Genomic DNA, 26,961 nt, shown 5'->3' on the forward strand with positions numbered 1-26,961 from the left:
ATCAGAGATGGCCCGCTACAGGGACATGGGATGCCGAGTGCATCATGAGAGTAGAAGAAGCGTTGTGGAAAAAGAAAGCCAGACAGTCACAGAAAGATGCCATTGAATTATGGCGTAAAGAAGCACACAGACGGACAGAGAAAGCACTTAGAAAAGCAGAGAAAAGTAGAGAGGATTCTGAAAAAGCCAAAGAAAAAGAACTACTAGAAGAAGGAGAACGAGTTAGAATGGAACAACACGACAGACAGAGTAATGCCATTTTGACAGGATTGTATCCAGTCCTGGCCAAGGGCCTGCCCAAAGCGACCCCGGAAACACCGAAAGATCTGCCCCCTCCATTGGTTCCAACTAAATTACGTCATAAGACCGCAGCAGACATTTTCCTTTCTTCCTATTTAGACGATGTAGCTCCCGCATATACCAATGTACCTGCCCGTGTACCACCTGCTGACAATAACTTGCCACATGACCATCTGCCCCCGGGTCCGCAGCAGCAGACCCCTCCCGCACCGCTTCCTGCACCCGCTCCCGTTGTTCCCCCTGGTATTCAACAACTGCATCCACTTAATCCTTTCGGGACTGGCACGGTCCAGGTTCCAACCCAGTTACAGCAGATACCGACCCTACAGCCAGGTTATGCTCAAGCCTCCACCTCAGGAGGTGTTACAGGAGGTTATCAGACCCCGCCTTCATTACATCGAATGACAATGAGAGAATTTGCGATGGCGCGGACACCTAAAGGTGCCCCGGCCGAACAGCTCAGAAAACAACTTACAGATTGCAGATATGACACAGTGCCTGGTAAAGCAGGACCCATGTTGTTAGCGTCACTACGTTTAAGACGTGTTACAGAGTATTTGCTATTACTACCAGAAATGCCAGACCATCTAGACAAAATGTATCACTTTATTAGAACAGGAGAAGGACCGGAGAGTGTTGGTGACGCCATGTCACGTCAGAAAGTTGAGAACAAAGGTCTAATCATGCGATTTCTGGTTAATTGTTTAATAAGAGAACAAGATCAGGCAGGTTTTCCACAAAATGAGATGGATAGACTGAATAGATGGAGCCAGAATATTGCGGATGGTAAACATGATAGGGAGAAAAGCGTACATGCTATGGTTAGAAAGATCCGTAAAGAAATAGTAGATATACATGCCCGTCGAGAACCTGATGAGCCACTCGAGTCAGACGAGCCAACCTCCTCGCAGGAAGAGGACGATACAGAGGATCTAGCAGAAACCTCGCAACAGTCAGATAAAAAGGTGATAGCATATGTAGGCAGAGAGAAACTTCCTAGACCACATCCTTTTGATAGACCCTTCGATAGACCCATTCGTAAACAAGAAACGTTCGAAAACAAGAAACGTTACCTTTGTCCGATACCAGAGCGATGTACCCTTGAACATGTATTCCAAATGACTGACAAAGTACTGAAAGAAAGGATAGGTTATCAAGAACTCAATACCCTACGTGATCAGGAACTAGCCCGGTCCGCAGTACAGTGGGCCGGAGATGACAGTATATATAAAGATGATTCGGTAGTGCAAACGTTTTTAAGTCTTACTCCAGAAGAACAGCGACTAGCTGGTATATACATGATCCAGCACCTCATTATACAGTATGAAAACCAAGCATCTGATCCAGGTCCATTATACAACTTATTGCAAGACTTACTCCTGAGACGATTGAGAGGTCTAGGTACCGATTTAATTGAAACGATTTTAGAACAACGTCACAAATATAGAACCTTCTTGACTCCACATCTTGTTTCTGTTCCACCCCCAGTCAGGCAATCATATAACTTTGACAAACAGAATCCCTTACGAGAAGTACATACAGTCAGGAATAATGATGATACCCTTACACGTGTGTATGTATACACGCCCATCACTAAAATGGAACTATTGGAAATGAAGAAAATAGTGCCCAGTCATGATAAAGACCCTGCAGGTTTTCACCGTGAAATAAAAGACATGTTACTCATGGGAGATTACACTTATCCCGACATTATGAAAATATTGAAAGTATTATTGCCTGCCGGTATTTACGAGAAACTCAAAGAAAAAGAATGGGGGGTGGGAGACAAAAAGATTGATTGGGCTGCATTAGAAACTGAAGAAACTGGTCGAACCCCAGGTTTAGGGCTTGGGGACAAAACTAAAGCATTACCAGGATTGTTAGTACAGGTTTTGCCACGTTTGTTAGCAACTAAAAAGGAGGACTGGAATGCAATCTCAGCCTGCAAACAGAAACCTGATGAAGACACTAGTGATTTTTATTCCCGATTTGAGAAATGTTTTATTATTAATAGTGGCCTGAAAGCAAGTAGCGAGTCATACCCACACCTTTTTGTATCCAAATTAGTCGAGAATTCATTGCCCCAGGTTAAGAACCGTGTACTGAAAGTCGAGAGCACATGGCAAGCTAATTCACCTTCACAAATGTTACAAATGTTACAGTACCACCAGAACAGAATCAGAGAAGAACATGACCACGAACAGAGACGTATGAAAGACACGAAAATGAAAATGCTAGTTGCTCAGTCAGTTCCAACTGACGGTCATAAAAAGGGTACGACTCAATCACAGTCCAATAATTCAGCAGCTCCTGTTAAAGGGATATGCAACTATTGTAAACAACCAGGTCACTATGTAAATGATTGTGCAGTTTTGAAACATAACATAGCCACAGGTAAAACTAAAGAGAGACCGCGTCCTCCTAGACAGGACCAGGCCCAACAACCCGTTCCACTGAGTGTTCAGCCTATGCAGATTCCACATCAGACTGTGGCGGTACCACAGCCACAACCCATTGCCGCAACACAACATGCAACACAGCAGATGTACCAATATGCACAATCTGACTACCCCGATTATCAGCGATACACATGAAACAGCCTAGAGAGGGAGGTTGGCTTGCCTCTTATTGAGGTTCCTGTAGATCAAGAGGGTCCTTATGTACATAGTCAGGTATTAGGAAAAGATAGAAAGTTTTTGATAGACACAGGGGCAAGCAGGACAACAATCAGTCACAACGAGGTTCCAGGGGCACCCCTCTCAGGCTCACAGAATGTTTCCCTTGGATTTTCAGGAAAACCTATTGTTAATGAAGTGTCGAAACCAGTTCCCCTTGCAGTTGGTCCATTGTCCCGCACTACAAATTTGTTGCTCACAAAATCATGTCCAGAAAACTTACTTGGAATTAAGACTCTGAAAGCTCTAGGAGCTGTAATTTGTTGTTCTCCGGAAGGAGTAAGACTGTTTCTGCGTGACTTTAAGGGTCACTATGTGTTGAGAGATATTGATTCCAGATTACAGAATGTTCCTGCACATTTATGGGCACAAGGCCCCACTGATGTAGGTTGTATGCACATTACTCCATATCGTGTCACACTCAAGCCAGGAGTAGTACTGCCACGCATTCGACAATACAAGTTACCACCAGATGCTGTAGTGGCTTTACTGAAAATCATTGACGAGCTCATTGCACAAGGAGTGGTTGTAGAAACCGACTCCAATGTCTGTAATTCCCCTATCATTCCGATTCTTAAACGTACAGATCCAAATTCACCTCCAGTTTATCGATTAGTTATCGATTTACGAGAATTGAATAAATGTATTGTACCACAATATCCCGTGGTCCCCGACATTTCGTCCCTATTGACTGCCATTGATTCCGAAGCGACGTTCTTCACTGTGATCGACCTCAAGAACGCCTTCTTTAGTGTCCCCATCGATCCGGAAAGCCAATACCTTTTCGGATTCTGTTTAAATGGCCGAAGCTTCAAATTTGCACATGCACCTCAAGGATTTACAGAAAGCCCCAGCATCTACAGTCAAGCATTAAAATGACAACTAGACAGTATCCACATGCCTGACAACACTGCCCTACTCCAGTACGTCGATGATCTATTGATCACCGCCCGTAGTGAACCAGAATGTGAACAAGCGTCACTGACGGTTTTGCATTTCTTGGCGGACAAGGGACACAAGGTGTCTCCTTCGAAGCTACAATTCTGTGCTCAGCAAGTGGTGTACCTTGGGCACTTGCTGACCAAGTGGGGTAGGCAGCTTACACCTGAACGAATACAGTTAATTGCACATCTTCCGCAACCCAAGACACAGAAAGAAGTACGAGCCTTTATTGGACTCACTTCCTATTGCAGACAATGGATTCCACAATATGCATTTCTAGCTAAACCACTCATTCAGTTGACAACACAGGAGGCAGCGTCTTCGACTGTCCTCCCTTGGACTCAGGAACATACACAAGCCTTTGACGAATTAAAGAAAGCCTTATGTCAAGCACCAGTTTTAGCAACACCATGTTACAGTAAGCCTTTTACACTTTTTGTTACAGAACGCGAAGGTACTGCATTGTCAGTACTCACTCAGGATCAAGCAGGTTCACACAAACCGTGTGCTTATTTTTCTAGTACATTAGATCCAGTAGCCCAGGCTCTGCCTGCATGCTTGAAATCTGTAGCAGCAACAGCTCTAGCGATCAGACAAAGTGATTCCATAGTATTAGGACATCAATTGACAGTACAAGTTCCACATTCCGTGGAAGTCCTTTTGAACAGAACACAGACTCAGCATTTGACTATAGCACGACTGACAGGTTATGAATTGACATTGTTTCAGCCACACATAGAAATCAGACGTTGCAATTCATTGAATCCTGCTACACTTTTGCCATTAAGTGAGACAGACCCTTTAGCACATGATTGTGTTGAAGTCATTACCATTACGACGAAACCCAGACAAGACTTGACAGATATCGCATTACCAGATCCAGACCTGACACTTTATGTGGATGGTTCATGTATGAGAACAAGTACAGGAGAGTTAGTGGCCGCATATGCAGTAACAACAGAAACTGAAGTCATAGAAACACATCGTATTGACACCCTGTCAGCTCAAGCAGCAGAGCTCATTGCTCTGACTCAAGCCTGTATACAAGCAAAGAACAAGAGAGTTAACATATACACAGATTCCCGTTATGCTTTCGGAGTCGTACACGACTTCGGTGTCCTCTGGCAAGAGAGAGGTTTCTTAACTTCTCACGGTGCCAAGATCCAATACGGACCCCTCATTCAAGCTCTGTTAGAAGCAATACATTTGCCTACAGCCATAGCCATCATGAAGTGCAAAGCACATACGAAAGTTACAGATACCATTTCCCAGGGTAATGACCTGGCAGATCGAACAGCCAAGCATACAGCTCAGACTCATACTCACACAACTGATATGACAAAGACAGTAGTCCCGACACCGACACATTGCATGACAGTTAGGGATCCCGCCCTAGATGTAATTGACATACAGACACATGCTACACCCGACGAAATCAAGAAATGGACTGAACTAGGAGGGATACAGACAGAACAGGGATGGATGACGAAGGGAAAAGCCACATGGTTTCTCCCCGACTCTATGGTTCAAGTTATCATTAACACAGCACATAGTCCTGCACATTTAGGAGAAAAAGCCATGTTGGACAGTATTCAAAACCTTTGGTTCAATAAGCATTTACGAGCAGCAGCAAAACAAAAAGTGCGTACTTGCATGATCTGTTGTCAGTTCAACCCAGGTAAAGGCATTCCCGTAGAACAAGGTGGATTTCATCCTCCCGATCACCCTTTTGAAGTCCTCCAGATGGATTATATCCAGATGGAACGTTGTCGAGGATTCAAGTATGTCCTCGTAGTTGTATGTGCACTTTCCCGATGGACAGAAGCATATCCAGTCCCAGATTACACTGCTCCGACCACTGCCAAGCAGCTGGTACGTGAATTTTTCCCACTGTATGGTTTGCCCCGTATCGTGTACTCAGATAATGGTCAGCCATTCTCGTCCGAGCTTATGAAGCAGGTATCACTCCTGCTAGGATATCAGTGGAAGTTCCATTGTGTCCGACATCCCGAGGCAGCAGGTCTCGTAGAGAGACACAATCAGACCCTGAAAATGCGTCTCGCCAAAGTGTGTAAAGAGAAAGGCGTAGATTGGATAGTAGCTTTACCAGTCGCCCTTTTTTATATGAGAATGGTAGCCCATTCAAGAACAGGGCTATCCCCGTACGAGGTGGTCTTTGGCAGGCCGCCGAATATGTGGGGGACGCCTCTGCCTCGTAAGATCACAGATGTTGACTGTAATATGCTGACAGATTACCTTGCCTCCTTGATGTCTGCACTACAATCTTGTCGTTCACAGGTAGCTGCAGCCTTTCCCGACAACACCGAGGTGAAGCCACACGACATCGTCCCTGGAGACCTAGTGTTTATCCGGAATTTCGATAGGAGGAGTCCGCTGGAGCCCCGCTGGCAGGAGCCGAAGCTTGTTCTGTTGACCACAAGGACGGCAGTTAAGGTGGAGGGCCGCAAAGGCTGGCTCCACTCCAGTCACATCAAGAAATACCATGGACTTCCGCCAAAAACAGACTCCCAGCCCTGCCCCATTCCAGAGACTGATACTAAACTCTCCCTGGTAGAAACAACTCCTCAGCAGGAGTTCCGTATGAAATTGAGGTCTAGCAAGTCAGACAGTTTAATTGTTTAAGTCCTCCCCTAGGTGAAGCGGTTAGACAGGTTCCTGACATGTACAAGTTAGACCCCAATAGAGAGAAAGACAGAAACAGATCAAGAAACGAAAATATTGTAAATCTCTCCGCAGTCACTGTATTGTGACATTATTGATTATGTTTTTTCTAAATCTTACGATTATTGCTACAAGTTTATTATTACACATGTACTTTCCTATTTCCGTACGTGCACATTCTTCCCCAAATGACACTGTCGAACATACTTTCAGTGAATTGCCCCCTCACGAGTTATCATACCGACTTGTGCTGCGCAACAATACTTTCATCAGTATGTTACATCATTCTCATCAGACCAGCAATGCTACCAATTGTTGGATATGTGGCCGACTCCCTCCCTATCAGAAATACAAGGGAGTTCTGCCCCTCTTTCGTACCCGTTTACACATAACGGTTCCTGTGGTGCATGGTTTAGTTTAATGAACTCTTTAAATTCTGATTCCATAGTTTACCAGGGCAATTGGGTATGGGGAAATCTGAACATAGTTATGCATAAAGCATGTTTCCCTGACAAGGAGGGTCTTCCACAAAGGACAGGGACCGATCTAGAAAACGAAGTGTATGGATTAGGTAATTTTACACTTAACCTCATGATTCTGAATGTCCAGTCCGATACAAAACCAGACTTACCCGCTATGTCAGTATTACCAGTCAAAGGTGAATTATGTGTCAGAAAGAATGGTTCAGTACACCTAGGTCATAGTAAATGTACTACTGTGATTGAATTCAGTGATAAAGGCAAGTCTACATTCAAAGCTTCCCGTCATTCCTATTTCATTTGTGGTCATACAGCTTATGTTCGCTTACCTCCAGATTGGGATGGTACTTGTTACATTGCATTCCTTCTGCCACCTGTTTTCCTAGCCCCACCTGATTATCATAGGGACTCCCATCTAGTACGTAATAGACCCAAGAGAGATCTCCCGATTGTCGACTATACTGAAACAGCATGGGAGCAATACACAGACTTTAATAAAGGTTTTTTTCCCTATTTAGGTACTGTCTCGAATAGTAAACTGATACGTAAATTAACCAGAACCCTTGAAGCAGTAGTGAATGAAACTACTTCCGCCCTAGGCAACCTAACAGAGGAACAGTCTGCTATGAGACTTGTTGTTCTTCAGAATCGTCTCGTTCTTGACGTCATCCTGGCCGATAGGGGCGGAGCTTGTAGAGTCATCGGATCGAGTTGCTGTGTTTTCATTCCAGAAAATGCACCATCCGTATATAGAGCCATAACCCGTCTCCACAAGATTGCAAGTCAGATACACCAGAATCCAGGCACCTGGACGTGGTCCCGTTGGTTCTGGAGCGTGTTATCAGCCTGGGGATGGAAAGTCCTATCCTTCCTCGGAATAGCCCTTCTCATAGTATTCAGTTGTTGCCTATGTTTACAGTGTGGGCCAGTGATTTGCGGCTTGTGCGCCACATCATGTATTCCCCATCCAAGTCCACGTTCTAAATCCCGCCTGAAAAAGGAAGAGCAAATGATGTTATATGAACAAATAGATGGACTAATGAAGATTGATATATCATGAAGGGTCCGTAGGGGACAAGGAGGGAATGAGGTAATTGAAATTGTTATGGTCAATTGTGTCCCCTAACGTAGACCCCAACGGCTCCATGTACGTGCTTCAAGTACATGTAATTTCCCTCCATGACCAGATATGAAGACGCAAATACATTTGCGTCCAACGTTAACATGTCCTCTATCAGATCCACCATGAATGGGTCGATAATTCCGTTCCTAAGTATGTCGTGCCACCGTCTTTACATGGTGCACTTTCACGTTTTCCTGGCTCTGTTGAGTTAGGCCCTGATTCCTGCCATCGAGCCCTTTCTGCCTTCTGCCTCAGAAAGCTACAGCCTGGATCTGCATCCGTGACCCTTACCTTGCTCCCTGCGCGGCGAGCGGTGCCCGGCTCGGCCTGCTTGCCTGCCAAGACAATTTAGTCTTCAAGTTATCTGCTCCGCTCCTCGAAAATACATTCCTGTCTAGTGATTTAGGTAAACATCTCCCCAGCTGCAGAGCAAAGGGCCCGGCCTTTCTGTCTCCGTGCAAGTAATTCATTGCTCCAGTTACCATGGTAGGCCCATGGCCCCTCGCATTACACGCAGACACGTAGACACATATGCACGCACTAGCAATCAGTATAGAATAGCCTCTACCCGAAAGACCTTTCCTTCTAGATAATACAGTTCTTCAAACACAAGATATCAGATATGATTGGGTTTAGGTTGTTCTGACACGCCAGACTTCTGTCTCCCCTTTCAGAGCTAAATGTCAAGTCCCCTTCACCCTCCAGTTCCAAGTCAATCACACGTCATGTTGCCTGCGCGCGCATCCAGCCATATATTTCTGCTGACACTGCAGGATTCCTCTATGAATCCACCCACTTGTGACACTTTCATGTGACGTTTCTAGCACACACCTCCGTGTACGCCCCCGTGCACGCCTTCTATTACGCACATGTGTTCTTATCTCGTTTTCTTTCAGCTGTTACGCCTTCTGTATCCATCACCATTGTATGCATTGACTATATATATTGTACACTGTTAATAAAGCATTGTCTATCCCTTCCTGAACCTTCGTGGTGATGGAACATGATACCATGGTTCGAACCATTCCATTACATGGAATAAAACCCTTATAAACTCAGACTCCACGGACTCTGCCTCTCATTTTGATTGAGCTATTTTATTGAACTTATACCGCATAGAAATTCAGTATACGGTAAATCTTTATTTACCACACAACCCCTGAGCCCATTCAAAGCCCTAAACTTGCGCGTCTACATGCACACAAGCGGCCATCGGCTCCATTGCGAGTGCGAACAGATACGGAGAGAGTGGGCAGCCCTGTCTCGTTCCCCGACTAATTGAGAACACATAGGAGGCTGCACCCGCTACCCGCACTGAGGCAGTGAGGTCAGTATATAGAAGGGTCAAATATGATAGGAACCGCGGTCCAAAGTTCAGCCGATGTAATAGTGCAAAGAAGTATACCCAACTAAGGGAGTCGAAAGCCCTATCCATGTCTGCTAGCAGCAGTGCCGCCGGCGCGCCAAGTCGTTGGATGGCTGCCACAGCAAAATTTGCTCATCTAATATTGTGTCTAGTCGCCCGCTGAGGCATAAAACCAGCCTGATCCGGGTGAACCAGTGTCGCAATGTGAGGTAACAGGAGATTTGCTAAGGCCTTCGCCAAGATTTTGGCTTCTACGTTCAATAAAGAGATGGGTCTATATGATGCGTGCTGATCCGGTGGCTGACCGGGTTAATGAAAAACCACCACCTCCGCATGCCTCCAGTCCGAGGGAAGAGAGCCGCTATCCTGTGCTTCCTCTACCACTGCACAGTAGTGAGAACCTAGCTGCAAAAAGTATTGTTTAAAAAATTTGCTAGGAAACCCTTTGGGCCCTGGAGCCTTCCCGGAGTTGAGTTCCCCTAATGCGGCTCCCAGCTCCTCATCTGTCAGCGGGAGCTCCAACTCCTCTCTCGCTGCATCCGATAGGGTCTTGGGCGGGAGGTCAGCCAGAAACAGATCTATAACGTCAGCTGACAGACATTCTTTAGAAGCGTATAAGTCTGCATAATATGTAGCAACGCTCTCCGCCAGGGCCCGTGGCTCCTTGAGTGGCTCACCCGCCGCGTCCAAAATGCCCGAAAGGGTCTGTGGATGATATATCCCTTGGCAGAGCCTGTGAAGCATCCTACTGGATTTTTCACCCCATTGATATACTCTACTGCGCGTCACCAGCCTAGCCTGCCGGGCCTCATCCAGTAGGAGTGCAGCGTAATTTTGTTGGACAAACATCAATTGCCGCCTAGCCTACCCGCCTGCCCGACCCCGACTCTCAAGATCTTAAATGTCCACCTCTGCCCGAAGTACCGCCTCCCCACGTGCTCTACGAGCCGCCGCACACAAAGATATGTCTCTTCCCCTCAAGACAGGCTTCATTGCCTCCCTCACCGCATCGGCTCCAGCAAAAGACCCCACATTCACTCTCAGGTATTCATCTATGGCGACGCCCATACGCTCCCTATAGTCATCATTTTGCAAATGCCACACAGACAGGCGCCCAGGAAACGGCTTTCTCCTCCGTCCCATGTGTATGGTGAGGGCTATTGGGGAATGGTCCGACAAATTAACGCCACCTTTTAATATGTTCCTTACCGCAGCATTCTGCAGCGGCAAAAGGGCGGGCAATGGGTGTTGCTGTTGGCGTTCCACCATAACACCCTTTGATTTTGACGCTGCCCTCTACGTACAAGCACAGCCAACATAGGAGGCAGGGCCAAAATTAAGACCAGGTAAAACCTGGTCTTAAGTTGGCAAAATGAGGAGAAATACATTATTGCTCCTCGTTTTTGCTTTTTCCATATGTGCTGCCTTGTGCAGCACACATGGAAAAAGCAAAATGCCATGGAATGGTTATGTACAGAAAGGTCTCTTTTCCTGTACATAAACAATCTAAAAGAAAAAATGCCATTTTGTCACTTCCATGTGTGCTGCATGAAGCAGCACACATGAAAGTGACAAAATGGCATTTTAGGATTGTTTATGTGCAGGAAGCGACACCTTCCCACACATAAACAATCCTCCCCTGCATGCAGACACCCTTGGACTATGGTGCAAGGGTGCCTGCCATGGTGCTAAGTTGCTAAACTTAGCCCCATCGCAGGAGGAAACGCAAGGCGGCACCGCGTTCCAGTAAATATTGTTACACTCTGGATGGAGCTCAACTTCCATCTGGTGTCAGGGGTACATTCCAACAGAACTACTGTAGTACCGGTGGCATCATCCAGGCATATTCCCCTCAGAGACAGTCTTGGGGAGACTATGTGGTCAACTTGATACACTTTCTGCTATAACTACTTTCTTGAGGTTTCCTCTTGGAGCAATGCAAAGTTTTATCGCAACTTCTTTTCCCAGGACTTATTTGCCCAACTGTGAGAAAGTGGATTATTAATTAGGGTGGATGGTAGTTCACCATAAGTAATAATGTAATTCTTCTTCTTAGCTTCTGTAAAGTTTCAATACTTTAAACCTGAGCTCAACCCCTGGTAGCTGTGGCACAGAGGAGACAGGCTTAACTTAAGAATATGTGTAGGGCATTTAGAAGTAACAAAGCAAGTAAAAAGTAGAAAACACATCACAATAAAAACCCCATTCCAGGGGCACCAAAACCACAAAAATCTAATATGGACAACCAGAGAAATACATTTTTAGGTGAAAATGGCAACAAAAAGCGTTAAGTGGCAACTGCCAGGCCTCTGGTTGGGCTTGGCCAGTACCTAGGTATGATTTTGAGTCAACTGCAATAGAGCAAAGGTTGTACACATAAACCAGGTTCATCCCAGTCGAAGATTCACCTTCTGACTTAGTCTGAGTAATAGAAGTCTTAAATCCTCAGCTGGGCAGGCAGCAGGCTGTTGCTGATATGGGCTCCATGATGCTGGGTAGCTGTTGGACGAAGTCCCGGTGAAGCAGTTGTCTTTTGGCAGAAAAGCCCAAAACGGTAGAAATTAAAAATACATACCCAAGGAAGGTCCCTCGCCGACTGGATACTATTGGCGACTTCATCCGATAAACATTTCAACCTTCAGACTTAGTCACTTTTTTGGAGCTAAAATTCTTCCAGCTGGCCAAGACTGAAATCTGTAGCTGAACAGGGCTCCACGAGGCCCGATACGTTCTCTGCAACGTCCCACTGAAGTGGATTTGCTGCTGTGGAAAAGCTCTGAGCGGGAGCACCTGAATCTTTGGCCCATCTGTGACGTACCTTCGTTGGATTGACTTGACAGGTTTGTCCCGGTCCTCCGGAGATCTTTGGAGCCAAAAAGGTTTCTAAGTCCCAGGTTTCTCAGGATGTTAGGAGAAGTATACTGTGGCAAAGTTAAAGGTCATAGGACCAGCACTTGGGGGTCAATACTCACTCCAGTAGAAGCCACCAGCAGGGTAGAGTACAGATCTAATTTGAAAAAGGGATCCTAGAAGCTTGTTGTGTCCCTGCAGCTTAACAGGAGGTCAGCCATCTGACTCTTGGAATCTGCTTCCTTGTCCTGGGTACAAGTGGGAGCAGGTCAAGAGTTTCATGTTTCCTCACAGGTCCCAACAGCAAGTACAGTCCTTTTTCTGTCTTCCACAGGTCCACTAGTGTTCTGAAGAAGGTGCCCAGGGTTGAAATATTTATTCCTGGCACCAGCCTGTTGACTCCCATTCCCTCCCCACCCAATAGGGAAAAATGTCCTAGGGGTAACCCTAACACTTTTGCAGCAGTTCCTGTGTGCCCTCCACTGTATTACCACTCGCAGTAGGGCAGGTGTGCAAAACTTTGATTCAGCCAAGTACGTATGGAGTAAACTTCATTTGTTCTATCGCCTGAAACATAAACTCCTAGATGACAATGTTGAATGCTTTTTCAGTGTCAAAAGATGCCACTACATAATATTAATCAATGTAGCTACAAGTGGGTGTGTGCCAGGCAAAGAAGTTCAAGATACTCAAGTTTGAAAAGTCTTTATTTCCAATTAATATTTTCCAAATGTTAATGACACATTAGGCTCACACAGACTATCGCGCTTGGACTGATTCTTCGGATCTTTGTTGTCGGGCACTATCTAGCCCTGGGATTTCTCTTGTGTGTCCAGCTAATCACACTGAAGCACTCATACTGGACCACACCGATTTATTATTGTTGAACTGTTGCTTTGCTTAATTTAAGCCCTGATGAAGTTCTCGGTGAGCGAACGAAACGTGTTGGCTGAGCCTAATGTGTCATTAACATTTGGAAAATATTAATTGGAAATAAAGACTTTTCAAACTACAAGAATATCTTGGACTTCTTTGCATGGCACACACCCACTGGCAGCTGTATTTTTCAGGATCTGGGACACAGGCATCACGTAACGGCTGATGCCGGGGTTTCAGTGCGCAGGACGTTTGAATTTGGTAAACTGGTGTGAGGTGCAGGACCATTAGTCTGCCATTTAAGCTTTGTTCTTTGTACACAATCCTGATCATCCTGTTTCACATAATGCTTTACATGCACTAATCTGAGCAAATTGGATATCATGCTTCTATGTGGGATAAATCCAGATTTGTCACTACATACTAAGTCAGGTATTACCTTTTATAATTCTTCATGCTAGTACTTTACTATCTTGGTGTGCTCACCAGAGGCACACCACACAGGGGCCTGGTCCCCATAGTTCTTGTCTCCTCTTCTGGTTGAGTGTGGCCTGAAGCTCTTTTACCCAACACGATTCCTGATATCCAAGCAGTGCCAGCAGCTCCTATGATCGCAAGCATGTGCCCAACAAAGCCAGGGCCGCCATCTTGTCATCAGGCATGGTGCAGCTGTTTCAGAGCAGGAAAAGGATCTCAAGGATCATCTACAGATATTGGGCCACAGGCATTAGGTACAGATGTTGGCAATGGTGCTGGATCTCAGCAAGATTATTTTTTGGGCGAGGTGGAGCTGATGAGATTTATGTCCTGTGAGCCATATTCCTCAGCTTAACAAGTTCAATATCTTGGAAATGAACATCACATAATGTCCATAAAGTCCCAGCGTGATGGCAGGTTTCCCATAAAATTGCTATGGTTGTATAATCTTATAGCATTGGAAGCAAGATCTTGCTCACCCACTTCCACACAGATGAAGTCAAACCCCCTGCCATGTTCCAGACTTAAGCAAATAGAAGGCACGACACCCGGGAATAGATTCACCTTTGGCCCTAATTGATTGATAGGTGGAGCAGGTCTTTGAAACCCCCACAACTTTATGAAAAGATGGATGTTTAATAAAATTTACTTACAGGATACAAAATGGGTATCTGCGCTAAAATTAGAGATTACGGAATATATTGATTGTAATATAGGTACAGCCCCTCTTCATATAATTTGGGACTCATTAAAGGCCTTTATACGGGGTATAGTCATTAGCAAAGATGCGGCTGAATTGTCTGCTGTGAAAATCACTAGGAACTCTCTATTACAAAAAATTCAGGATCTTACATTATGACAATAATGTAAACCAAATGACGATGTATTAAATCAACTGAGAGAGGCCAAACATGAACTTAGTACCCACTATTATGAACAAAGTGAAAAGGCATTCCGAAAACAATCACAAAAAGTATACGAAGAGAGCAACTTTACAGGAAAATTTCTAGCTTGGCAAGTAAAAGAGCAGGCGCCTTCAAATATGATTAATTCTTTAAAAGATCCTGTCACTCACATCGATACATTCGTTCAGGCCGAAATAAATTATATTATGCTTCAACACTACGATAGAATTTATACTATAAATAACACTATCGGTCACCAAAAAGTATCTGATTTCTTGCGGCGTCATGAAATTCCAAGTCTATCTCTGGAAGATCAGAAGCATATGCTAAAACCATTTGTTAAAGCAGAATTGGAAACAGTGGTAAAAGATCTGCCATTAGGTAAAGCTTGCGGCCCTGATGGCCTTCCTTCAGAATTTTTTTAGCTCCTTTAGTGATTTTTTTCTAATATTATTAAACTCAATGCTTAAAGGAGGGCAAATCCCTGAATCCTTCCATGAAGGTACGGTCATTAGTTTTTTGAAAAAGGGGAAGGAACCCAAAGATCCGAACTCATATAGGCCAATTACCTTACTATACTCAGATTACAAAATAGCCACCAAATTGCTTTCACTCCGCTTTAATAATTTCACGGCGGAGTTGATCCATCCCGATCAAAACGGGTTCATCATAGGTAGGCAATTATTTACAAACACACATTTTTTAGTTGAAGCATTAGATTACTTTGACTCACGGGGGGATACAGGCCTTAGTTCTTTTACTGGATGCAGAGAAAGCTTTTGATTTGGTGGTTTGGGACACTCTTTTCTTTATTTTAAGAAAGTTTGCGATTCCACAACATATTATTAATTTAATACAGAATCTGTATACAGGTGCTAGAGCAAACATTATTATAAATAAATCATCAGTAGGCTCAATATCAGTACAACGCGGCACCAGGCAAGGTTGCCCCTTGTCACCTATTCTTTTTGCTTTTTTTATTGAACCACTAGCTGTTGCCATCAGGAATTGTCTTCAGATCACTCCGCCAGTCACTGCCATGGCCAAGATCAAACTCTACGCAGATGATATCATGTTACTAATCAAACCTGATCTTGCATCACAGACAAACATACTCAAAATTTTCGAAGAGTTCGAAACTTTGGGAGGTTATCGCATTAACAAAAAAAAAAAAACGAAATATTAGTTTGTGGGGGGATCTACAAGGCTGCATCAATTCAAAACCGAAAAGATATTTGGGGATCTTGTTCTCTCCCAGTATCCTAGACTTATATACATTAAATTTCGTTCCATTAATTAAAAAAGTTCAATCAATGTTTGCCCGCTGGGACCCTTTACCGTTGTCTATTCTAGGCAAAACCGCCTTGATTAAAATGTTGATTCTTCCACTTTTTAATTTCTTATTTTCATCAATTCCAATTTATCTACCAGGTTCTTTTTTTTCGAAAATAGAATCTATGTTCTCTAAATTTATTTGGGCAAAAAAACGCCTAGAATAGACTTACGAACTTTAACGGCAGAAACTGAATATGGAGGTCTTTCTTTACCAAATTTGAAAGATTACTATTACGCATATTTTGCGCAGTACCTAGAGAGATTCAAAAATATAAACCCAGGCACTGGGTTTTCCATAAAAAAAAAAATTCGATTTAATATGTTTAGAAATTCAAATCCCATCCCCTTTGCTTGTACCAAAATCACCGGAATTTGTTCGCTACAACACTTTAAATTGTTTTTTTTAAACGGCGCGATGCAATGCATAAGAGATATTCGCTTCCTCCTATCCACCTAACAACTCCCTTAATTGGCGCCTTTTAATTTTAAAGGATTAAGATCGATCCAATTGTTATAGAAAACTGGGGGCAGGCAGGGTTTAAAACATTATTTGATTTCCTAAGGAATGGGACCTGGCTCTCTGTCAACGATATGATATGTTTGATTTCCGGTAATTTTTTGTTAATCGGGTCCTACACTAACTTGATATATCCTATATTGATGCAATTAGACCCCAGTATTATTACTAATAATTCCTCTCCATTAGCATTGGATCTTTTTGTTAACAATGAGATGAAGAAACCTGGGGCATGGAAACAGTGCCTCGCACAGAGTAGGGAGGATGAGCTGACCTTTAAAGCTATCCATAAATGGGAAAAACAGGAAAATCAAGTACTATTAACTGAAATATGGAAAACTATTAACCAATTTAATTTCTGTGTTCTGCGTGGCACAAATTGGCGTTGAATGCTTTATTTTAGCGAATGGCCATTATACCGCACACCAGGAATTATTGCTAAAATGTAAAATGTACAATAATGCATCGGCCAGTTGTTTCAGACAGTGCAATTGTGTGCAGGCCAATTGGTCTCATATTATAGTGTATTGTCCCAAAATTAGGTCTTTTTGGGAAGAAATTTTTGTTTTTCTAAAAACTTTCTGTATGTTATTAATCCCATGTAATGAAAAAATGCTTTTATTTGGATATGATCCCGAATGTACATTTACAAATTATTTGAAAAAATTGATTTATATCATAATGGCCGTTGCTAGGTCCTTATTACTACAGAACTGGCGTTCAACAAAAGTTCCAACGTTTTTGGAATGGCTCGAAAAAATGAAAAAGGTTAGGAGAAGTGAACAATTATATGCTAAAAGAGTCGGTAGTATAAAAAGTTCGAGCAAATTTGGGGTTATTATTTTGAGTAAATTGCTATGTATTGGTATGAATTCAAAATGAATGTAATTATAAGCGTTTGTGAAATTTTTGCTTTGAGACATTTACTGTATAATACTAAATACAACTTCAATAAAAAATATTTTTAAAAAAAACTTTATGCCACTCAACCAATGCATTGCCATCTTCCATTGAGTGCAACCAGGCCGGGCCCCACATAGTGTCTTGCCACTGAAGCTAACTACTAGGGAGCTGCCAGATTCTTTGTCAGCTAATATTGGCATTACTCCACTGCTTAGTGTAGACCAGAAAGAATGCTTTACTCCACCACAGACGTTCAATATAATGGAGGATTTCCAGGCAACTCAAGGTGACCCAGTAGAATCGACGTCTCAACTCTGTATACTTACATGGAATGTTGCAGGTTTAAGATTTAAGGTGGAACTCCCCTACTGGGTCCAGCACATAGAGCACTTTGATATCTGCATCCTGTATGAAACGTGAGCACCTGCACTGCACTTTATCCCCGGTTATGTTACAGTAAGCTGCCCAGCTTTGAAATGTAGACCGGGCGGCACCTTCGGGGACTGCTGTACTGGATAAAGATTGAATTACAATGCACCGTCAGGGTGATGAAGACCAATAGCCCAGATATACTTCCAATCAAGCTGAGGGGAAAGGACGGCAAGAGGCTAGACATTTCTAACGTCTATGCCTGTGGCGCCAAAGTGGGCTCAAGACCTTCAACCATACAAGCCTTGAAAGATTGATTTAAAGAAAAAGACTCCTTATCCCCTTTACTAATAGCAGGAGACTTTAATACTACGTTTGAACTGCTGGGTATAGATGATCCTACAGATACCAACTTGGTAGATGAGTTGTGACATATTCCTCTACTTGATCTTCAACCTATCAAAAAATTGAACCAAACTGCCCTACAGCTTCAAGCCCTCATTCTTGAGTACGGTTTCAGGGCAGCCAATGGCTGCACCTAATCTGGTAGGAATTCAATAGAACGGACAATGTGAGCCGAATTGACTACGTACTACTTGATCTGAGACTGTGACCTGGTGTATTGGATATGATTGTTGAAGAAACCACAGATAGTGATCACAACCCCCTTGCCCTTACAATGAATAGTAGTTGGATGGAGGACTCATGCTCTATAGCTGCAAAGCTTGCAACTAAGGAGGTATGCGCCACGAATTTCCAAAGGCGTCTTAAGTGGGCATGAGTAGCTATTGATGAGCGTAAGCTGGAAGCTATTAATCAAGCACTTTTGAACAGTACTATCATTCTTCGTGATCTACTACTGAAATGGGATGAGCTTTCAACAATAACGACCACCCACACGTCCTTGTTTTCAAAGCTTGCTTCTCATTTCATTCTTCCAATGTCTTGCAGCAAGAAGCAAACAGACAATCATCACTTCTCTTGGTTCACCCAGAAGTGTAAAAGGCTGCGGCTTGAGCTGGCAGTTGTGATAAGAGCAAACCAAGTAGAGGCGATACGACAGGTGAGGAAACAATACAAACAAGCGCAGGCCGAAGCAAAAAAGGAGTGGACTGAAAACCGCTGGGTTCAAATTTGTGCAGCCTGTCAAAGGAAAGCTTCCTAGCTGTTCTGGCTGCTTGTTACGAGGGGCGATGCCAAAAAATCGAAACCACCTACAAGTAATATCTCTGAAGCTGCATGGTATGAACATTTCTCTGCAGTTTATACAGGATCAGAAGTGGAAGATTCGGAAGGTCCCCTCATGGGTCATAGAAGTAACCAACTTAGTCTCAATCTGTTCTCCACAGCAGAGATAACACAAAATATTTGAACTATGATTAAAAACAAAGCGTCTGGCCCTGATGGCATACCTGGAGATGTTTTCCTGAGCGACATCCTGAACTGGACTAACTAAACTCTGACTTTAGCAAATGGAATTGCCGCAGGGGCTCCGATACCCTCATCATGTAGGGGAGCCGAAGTTATCCCAGTATTCAAGAAGGGGGATCGTTCACTACCCTCCCACTATAGGCCAATCAGCCTACTTGATTCCGCTCAGTAGGTTTTCTCCCACGCTCTTTTAAACAAAATCACAGATTGGATGGAGGAAAACACATACTATCCCCCTACCAAGCGGGGTTCAGGAAGAAAGTGAGCACCGCTGATCAAATTTTTCATTTTTCCATGCTGGCCTGGAAGACAGTACTACTAGAACAGGGTATTCTGTATACTGCCTTTATTGATCTAAAGTCCGTTTTTGATCTCACACCCAGGCCTAAACTATGGCAGATTTTACATGATCAGGGACTCCCACATGACTTTTTGACTCTTCTTATTCGACTACACAAGGGAAACTACGAAAGTGTGAGGTGGGGAGACCAAGGGCAGTCGTCAGATCCAATCAAAGTTGCTAGAGGGGTAGGGCAGGGCTGCGTCCTGGCACCCACTTTTTTTTCACTGTTCATAAACAGAGTGGTGTAGTACCTAGCTGAGGTTCACGTGGATGCTCCCAAATTGGGAGGAGTGAAAATTACAACCTTACTGTTTGCGGAGGATACCTTCTTGGTCTCAAAAACCGCCAGTGGTCTTCAACTGCTGCTTGATCGCTTTATGTCCTTCTATAAATCTAGAGGATTAGAGATTAACTATTAAAAAACCAAGCTCATGCAGTTAAATCCACATAAATCATTCAAGGGCAAACTATTGCTGGATGGGACGCCCCTAGAGAGAGTGGACACTTTCGATTACTTAGGCGTAACGCTTGAGGAGAAAATGTTCTGGAAACAGCATATCTTGAAACGGTCCCTCCAGCAGAGGAAAACTACAGGGGCATTACTGAAGGAACACAGAGCTTCACAAACTAGGCCGATAGCAGCATTACTCCAAATCTATGATCAGAAAGTGGTAAGTTCTCCTCTTTACGGAGCTGAACTGTGGAGGTTTGATAACCTTGAGGGTCTTCTCCGTACTGAAAGTAAATTTCTGAGGTCCCTTTGCTCCCTCCCGCAGAGTACTTCACTGCTCCCTCTAAGACAAGACATGGGTAGATCCACAATAGCGGACAAAGCCAAATTAAGCCCCATTCTTTTTTGAAAAAAACACCTGAGCTTATCCACTATGTGGCTGCCCTTGAAAAAGTTTCTAGCCTAGACCGTTCAAAAATTAATTGGGTGGTTTAGTAACATTAAAAAATCCCTCTCTGCGGTTGTTCTGGGGAATCTGTGTCTGATATTAGTTTGCTACCTAGTAGGGACTGCATCAAGACCTGTTATTGGAATTGGGTAAACAAGTGATATGTATCACTTGCAGGTGGCCGCCTTACAACAGAATTTCTAGAATTCAAGGTATTTAGTATATATGAGCACTATATGGAAGTAATCACCATCTCAAATTATAGAAAGCTATACATACAGTTCAGATTTGGTACTCTCCCACTGAATTCATTTACAGCTGACTGGCAGCGGGGATCTGACAGTGCACTACGCTGCTGTCCCCATGAGACAATTAACACGTTTTCTTTGCATGCCCACTGTATAAATCCCCGAGGCTCAAGTGGTTAGCCCCCGTCTGTAGACTTATTGGTACCCGATGCCCTCAAGAGACGCTGCACATTCTAATAACAGACTCTAGGCCACTGTTAGTTTGTACAGAGGCCAGATTTCTGGGGAAAAAGTGGCTTATAAGAAGACTTAGATTGAAGAATGCCTAAACTACTTACTGTAGCTCTCTAACTTCACCCGACCCTTTTAGTTCACAGATATAGTTAGAGCATGTTACACCATTAGCACTAGTATCTGTAGTTTTGTTATCTTGGCTGTGGTCTCGAAAGAAAATGTTTGCAAATTGTACTATGGGCTTGAGATGCTATGGAAACGAAGCGGACGTTTCTATTATGTATGGATGCCCTATTTATTTGCGCATTTCTTTCCCCTTTATTAGGGTAAAACACTGTAAGCTGCATTTGTACTAGCTAAATAACAAGTATATACAGTGGTATTCCTGTGTTATAAGCACTAGCACTTTTCTTCTCCATCTTCCACTCTGGTGTTTTATGTCTGAGAATACAGTTTGGAGCTAATCTTTGCGCTTAAATTTATCAATATGAAGCCTTGTTTTATTATGATATTTGTAAGATTAGTCGAATCAACTAAAGGAGCTACTCAGATGAACCAAGGAAACTGCACCTATTAGACATTAGTTGCAAGTTTTTAATAATTTTTTATTGCTAATGTATGTCTTTTGTCGACAAGTTCCAATTTCTCTTTTCTCTTTTTAAACTCACAATGTTTTATCAATTTTTAACCTTCTTATGAAGATGAAGATGTATTTATTTTCAGCTAATGTTGTATTTAGTAACATCAGTAATTATAAGTGTTGGTGAATTTAATACCCTGTACCCATTCTACTGTGATGGTCAAATCGACCGAATAAACTTTCTTGACTGACTGGCTATGGTTGGGGTTTCAGCTCAATTTTTGAGCTGCACAGGTACTTACTGCTGGGTCTCAGCCCTCTTATACCACAGTTGAGCACAGAGAGTGTGAATGTGCATAAGCACATCTTTTTGTTCAAGATATGCTCTGGCCACTGCCCTAGTCTTTCTAATGGTATGGCCTCTTTCCAAGCTACAGGATGACCTGCCCCACCTCATATGAACCAGTAGGGTAAGCACAAAGAATCCGATACACAACAACCTACAATGGCATAGGGAGAGAGGAGAGAGATGGTTGTGCAAGACCATGCAGCAGGTTAGAATAGTCAGCAATCCCTCAACCTAAACTATCTAATCATGGCTACATTTTCATTGGGAAAGCCCCAGCCCCCTTTCTACATGTCTGTTGCTTCTTTCTGCAATCCTCTTGCCTCTTTCTCCCCCCTCTTCCCTCTTTTTGCATCTCTGTTGCTTCTTTCTGCACTTATCTTGCGTCTTTCTATACCTCTCATGCTTCTTTCTGCACCCCTTGTGCCTCTTTTGATACCCCTCTTCTCTTTCTGCACTCCTCTTGCTCTGTTCCTTCTTTCAGCATTTCTTTTGTTACTTTCTGCACCTCTCTTGCTTCTTTCTGCACCCCTCTTGCTTCTTTCTCCATCCCTCTTTCCTCTTTCTGCACCTCTGTTGCTTCTTTGTGCACCTCTCTTGTCTCTTTCTCCACCCCTCTTCCCTCTTTCTGTACCTCTCTTGCTTCTTTCTGCACCTCTCTTGCTTCTTTGTGCACCCCTCTTGCCTCTTTCTGTACCCCTATTCCCTTTCTGCACCTCTTGCCTCTTTCTGCTCCTCTGTTGCATCTTTCTGCACTACCCTTGCTTCTTTCTGTACCTCTTGCTTATTTCTGCATCACACGTGCTTCTTTCTGTACCCCTCTTGCCTCTTTCTGCGCCCCTGTTCCTTCTTTCTGCTCTTCTTTTGCTTCTTTCTGTACCCCTCTTGCCACTTTCTCCACCTGTTCCCCCTTTTTGCATCTCTGTTGCTTCTTTCTGCACTTCTCTTGCCTCTTTTTCCACCCCTCATTCCCTTCTGCACCTCTGTTGCTTCTTTCTGCACTTCTCTTGCTTTTTTTCTGCACCACTGTCCCTTCTTTCAGCAATTCTTGTGCCTCTTTCTACACCCCTCTACCCTCTTTCTGCTCCTTTCTTCCCTCTTTCTGTTGCCTCTTTCTGTACCCCTGTTGCTTCATTCTGCACTTTCCATGCTTCTTTATGCGCCTGTCTTGTTTCTTTCTGGACTTCTCTTGCTTCTTTCTGCACCGCTGTCCCTTCTTTCTGCAACCCTTGTGCCTCTTTCTGCTCCCCTCTTCCTTCTTTCTGTTGCCTCTTTCTGCACCCATTGCTTCATTCTGCATTTCATATACTTCTTTCTTTACGTCTCTTGCTTCTTTCAGCAATTCTCTTGCCTCTTTCTGCATTTCTCTTGCCTGTTTCTGCACCTCTCTTACCTCTTTTTGCACTTCTCTTGCCTCTTTCTGCACTTTTCTTGCCTCTTTCTGCACCTCACTTGCTTCTTTCTGTACCCCTCTTGCTTCTTTCTGCACCCCTTGTGCCTCTTTTGACACCCCTCTTTTCTTTCTACACTCCACTTGCCTCTTTCTGCACCTCTGTTCCTTCTTTTTGCACTTCTTTTATTACTTTCTGCACCTGTCTTGCTTCTTTCTGCACCCCCTTGCCTCGTTCTCCATTCTTCTTTCCTCTTTCTGAACGTCTGTTGCTTCTTTCTGCACCTCTCTTGTCTCTTTCTCCACCCCTCTCCCCTATTTTCGTACCTGTTGCTTCTTTCTGCACCTCTCCTGCTTCTTTGTGTACCCCTTGTGCCTTTTTATGCCCCCTTCCCTCTTTTTGCACATCTTGCCTCTTTCTGTACCTCTGTTGCATCTTTCTGCACTACTCTTGTTTCTTTCTGTACCTCTCTTGCTTCTTTCTGCACCACTCGTGCATCTTTCTGAACACCTCTTGTCTCTTTCTGCACCCCTGTTCCTTCTTTCTGTTCTTCTTTTGTTTCTTTCTGCACCCCTCTCGCCACTTTCTCCACCCGTTCCCCCTTTTTGCATCTCTGTTGCTCTTTCTGCACTTCTCTTGTCTCCTTTTCCACCCCTAATCCCATTCTGCATCCTTTGTGCCTCTTTCTGAACCCCTCTTCCTGCTCCCTCTTTCTGTTGCCTCTTTCTGCACCCCTGTTTCTGCATCCTGCACTTCCCATGCTTCTTTCTGCACCGTCTTGCTTCTTTCTGCACCGCTCTTGCCTCTTTTTGCACCTCACTTGCCTCTTTCTGTACTTTTCTTGCTTCTTTGTACATCTCTGTTGCTTCTTTCAGCAATTCTCTTGCCTCTTTCTGCACCTCTCTTGCCTCTTTAAAGCCCCATAAAGACCCATTTCGAGGCCCCCAAAATTAAAGTGCTGGTGCTCAGACCCACACAGACAGCTCCATCCCCCCACTTAAAGCCCTGGGTGCAGTGTTATGTTTGCGAAGTTGTAGATAAAATTGTTAGGCTAATAATGGTCATTTTTGTGTGTGCCGTTTGGTTAATAATATCATCCTAACTACATAGATTACAATTTTTAAAAATACTATCTATAAAGTTGTCTGCGGTGGGTTGCAGAGAGAGTGCTGTGGGGTAGTGGGGTGCGGCAGAGAGGTGAAAAGTACGAGGTAGTGCAGAGACATAAAAAAAATTGTAAAGGTATATGTAAATAATTAAATAAATTCTTGCTGTATGTTCTATGGCACTACTTGTCATCCTAGTGCTCCATCACGTTGCAGCACTGGGTCTGGAAGTCGTTAGTAGAAGTTTTGTAATTGTATGTTATTATTTTAAAATAGAGAACAAATGTGAAAAATAATAGAATCTATTTTTTTATTTTTCAGAAAATTATTATGTTTGGAGTAAAATTTGGAAATAAATAGATGAAGTGAAAAAAAGAAAAGAGAAGAAAAATATATATTTGACCAAAAGAAAAGATCTGCAATTAGAAAAAAAATGGTAGTAGTACAGAAACAGTTTGTTCTACTAAAAGCAGAAGACAATTTCTGAAAAAAATATTACGAACAGTTAATGAAAAAAACATTGTAAAAAAAGAATTTTTCAAGTAAGGTGAAGCAGAGTTCAATTTCAAATACCAGGAAAAGGAAAAATGATAAAAAAAATAGTATCTGTTACTCGGAGACAAAAGCAATTTCAAAAATTCGTCAGAGACTTTTTCAATCAAGAGTGATTCAGAATTTAATGAAAACCTGCGGCAAATATAAAAGGAAAGTGTTAATTCAAAGAGAAGCAGCATATTGAAAGTATACTGGATACTGCTTTCAATATAGAACAGAAGTTATTCATTCTGATTTTGAAGAGAATCAAACTGTTGGATAAAATAGTCAAAGTGTTGAAAGACAAAAGTAGAAAAAAGAGACTTGTGAACAGAACCAGCTTTTGCAAAATCTTTAGTGGACATTGGAGACATACTTCTACTAGTGAGCCTTTCTTTTTTTAATGAGGAAAGTTACTTTCAGGAAAATAGTTTACCATTTACAGTTGATACTGGAGGTCATTGCTACAATGTTCAGGATGGTTGTCCTCTTCCAAAGGAGGAAATGGTTGTTAAAAGTGCAGAAGAGTTAATAGCTGAAGAAGTGCAAGGGAAACATCCACAAGCTCCTGTGTATAAGTGGGTTTGTAGTAGTATTTTTAGTATTCAACAGGAATCCATTTATATAATGGGAAATTTGTAACGAGAATATACACAGAAAAGTGTTAAACAGAAGATTAAGCGGTTACAAGGACTAGATCCATGTAATGTAAGAAAATATACTGAGAACTATGGGCATTCTCTAGCTTGTCTTTCATGAAAAGTTTGTAAAAATGTTTTTCATCACTTGAGGATGTTAGCAGTACACCATGCAGAAATGCGGAAGTTTGTAAGGAACCTGTACTATGTAAAAAGTTTGTGAATTGAACACATGTCTTTTCTATGGTTCTTTATCAGATGTTCAAAAAAAGTGTGATGATATTGAAATGCGATATTTTGGTTCAGAAGAGAAGTCCATAGAAAGTGAAAGTTTGACAATTACAGATGTTGGGGGAGATGGGAACATGATTAGCACTGATTAGTTTGAAGAAGAAATTGGATAGTTTATTGTAGTGTGCTCTGAAATACCAAACTATGTTTGTGTTTTTTGTCGACGTACTCATTATAAAAGTTAAAGTAGGAATGTTGATTTGTATTTGAAATGTGAAAAGGAGAACAATGGTAAGTGGGAAGAATTTGCAACTTACTTGTTTCTGGAAGGTCAATTTGAGTTAGGTAGTAATCAAAGTATACGTAAATATTGTAACAACAAATTAGAAGAGAAAAAATGCCTGCTACAGCAGTACGTAATAACTTAGAATTAGTAGCTATTCCGGAGGAACTGGACAAATTGAATACATATAAGTTGGTTCTAATTCAATCTGTTCATCCTTTTCAATCTATCATTCAGATGGAGCCTAAAACAGGTAAACTGCTGCCACCATCAGACTTGAAGAGAGGGCTGAAAGGAAGAGTGGTGTACTTACCTTTGGATTTTAAGAAAAATATTGAAACTATTGCTAGAGAGAAAGAGGAAAATGAGGTAGTAGTTATTTTAGTAAATGGTGTACCAACAAAGAGTCAGAAAATATGGCAAGAATTTGTGGATGTTAATAAAGTTGAAAAGGCTACCTTATATCTAACAATATGTATTACAAAAATGTAAATGTGGATGAACAGGTAATAACTTTAGAAGATGAATCTGAAATTTCAAGTGGTCAAGTAGGGAAAGTGGACAAGTCAAGGCTGAAGAGATTTATGAACATTACACAATGTGTCCTTTGCATTCAAAAGAAGTAATAGGAAGTAGCATTGAGTTATTTCAAATGAAAAAAGCACAGGGAACTCCAATGAGTGTATGGGAGAAAAGCTTGGAAGCTCGTTGTTTTCCACAGCTGTTTCCTACTGGAGAAGGTGGACGATATAATGACCGACCTGTACGGATTCCAGCTTCAGAATATCGGTCAACAAAATTATATTCTGAAGATCCTAGATTTCGACAGTGCATTCCATACATGTTTCACCTTTTGTTTGAAAGTGATCTGTCTTTTCTGTCGTATGCAGTGAACCAC

The sequence above is a fragment of the Lissotriton vulgaris genome, chromosome 8 (assembly GCF_964263255.1).
Source record: "Lissotriton vulgaris chromosome 8, aLisVul1.2, whole genome shotgun sequence".
Classification (NCBI taxonomy): domain Eukaryota; kingdom Metazoa; phylum Chordata; class Amphibia; order Caudata; family Salamandridae; genus Lissotriton; species Lissotriton vulgaris.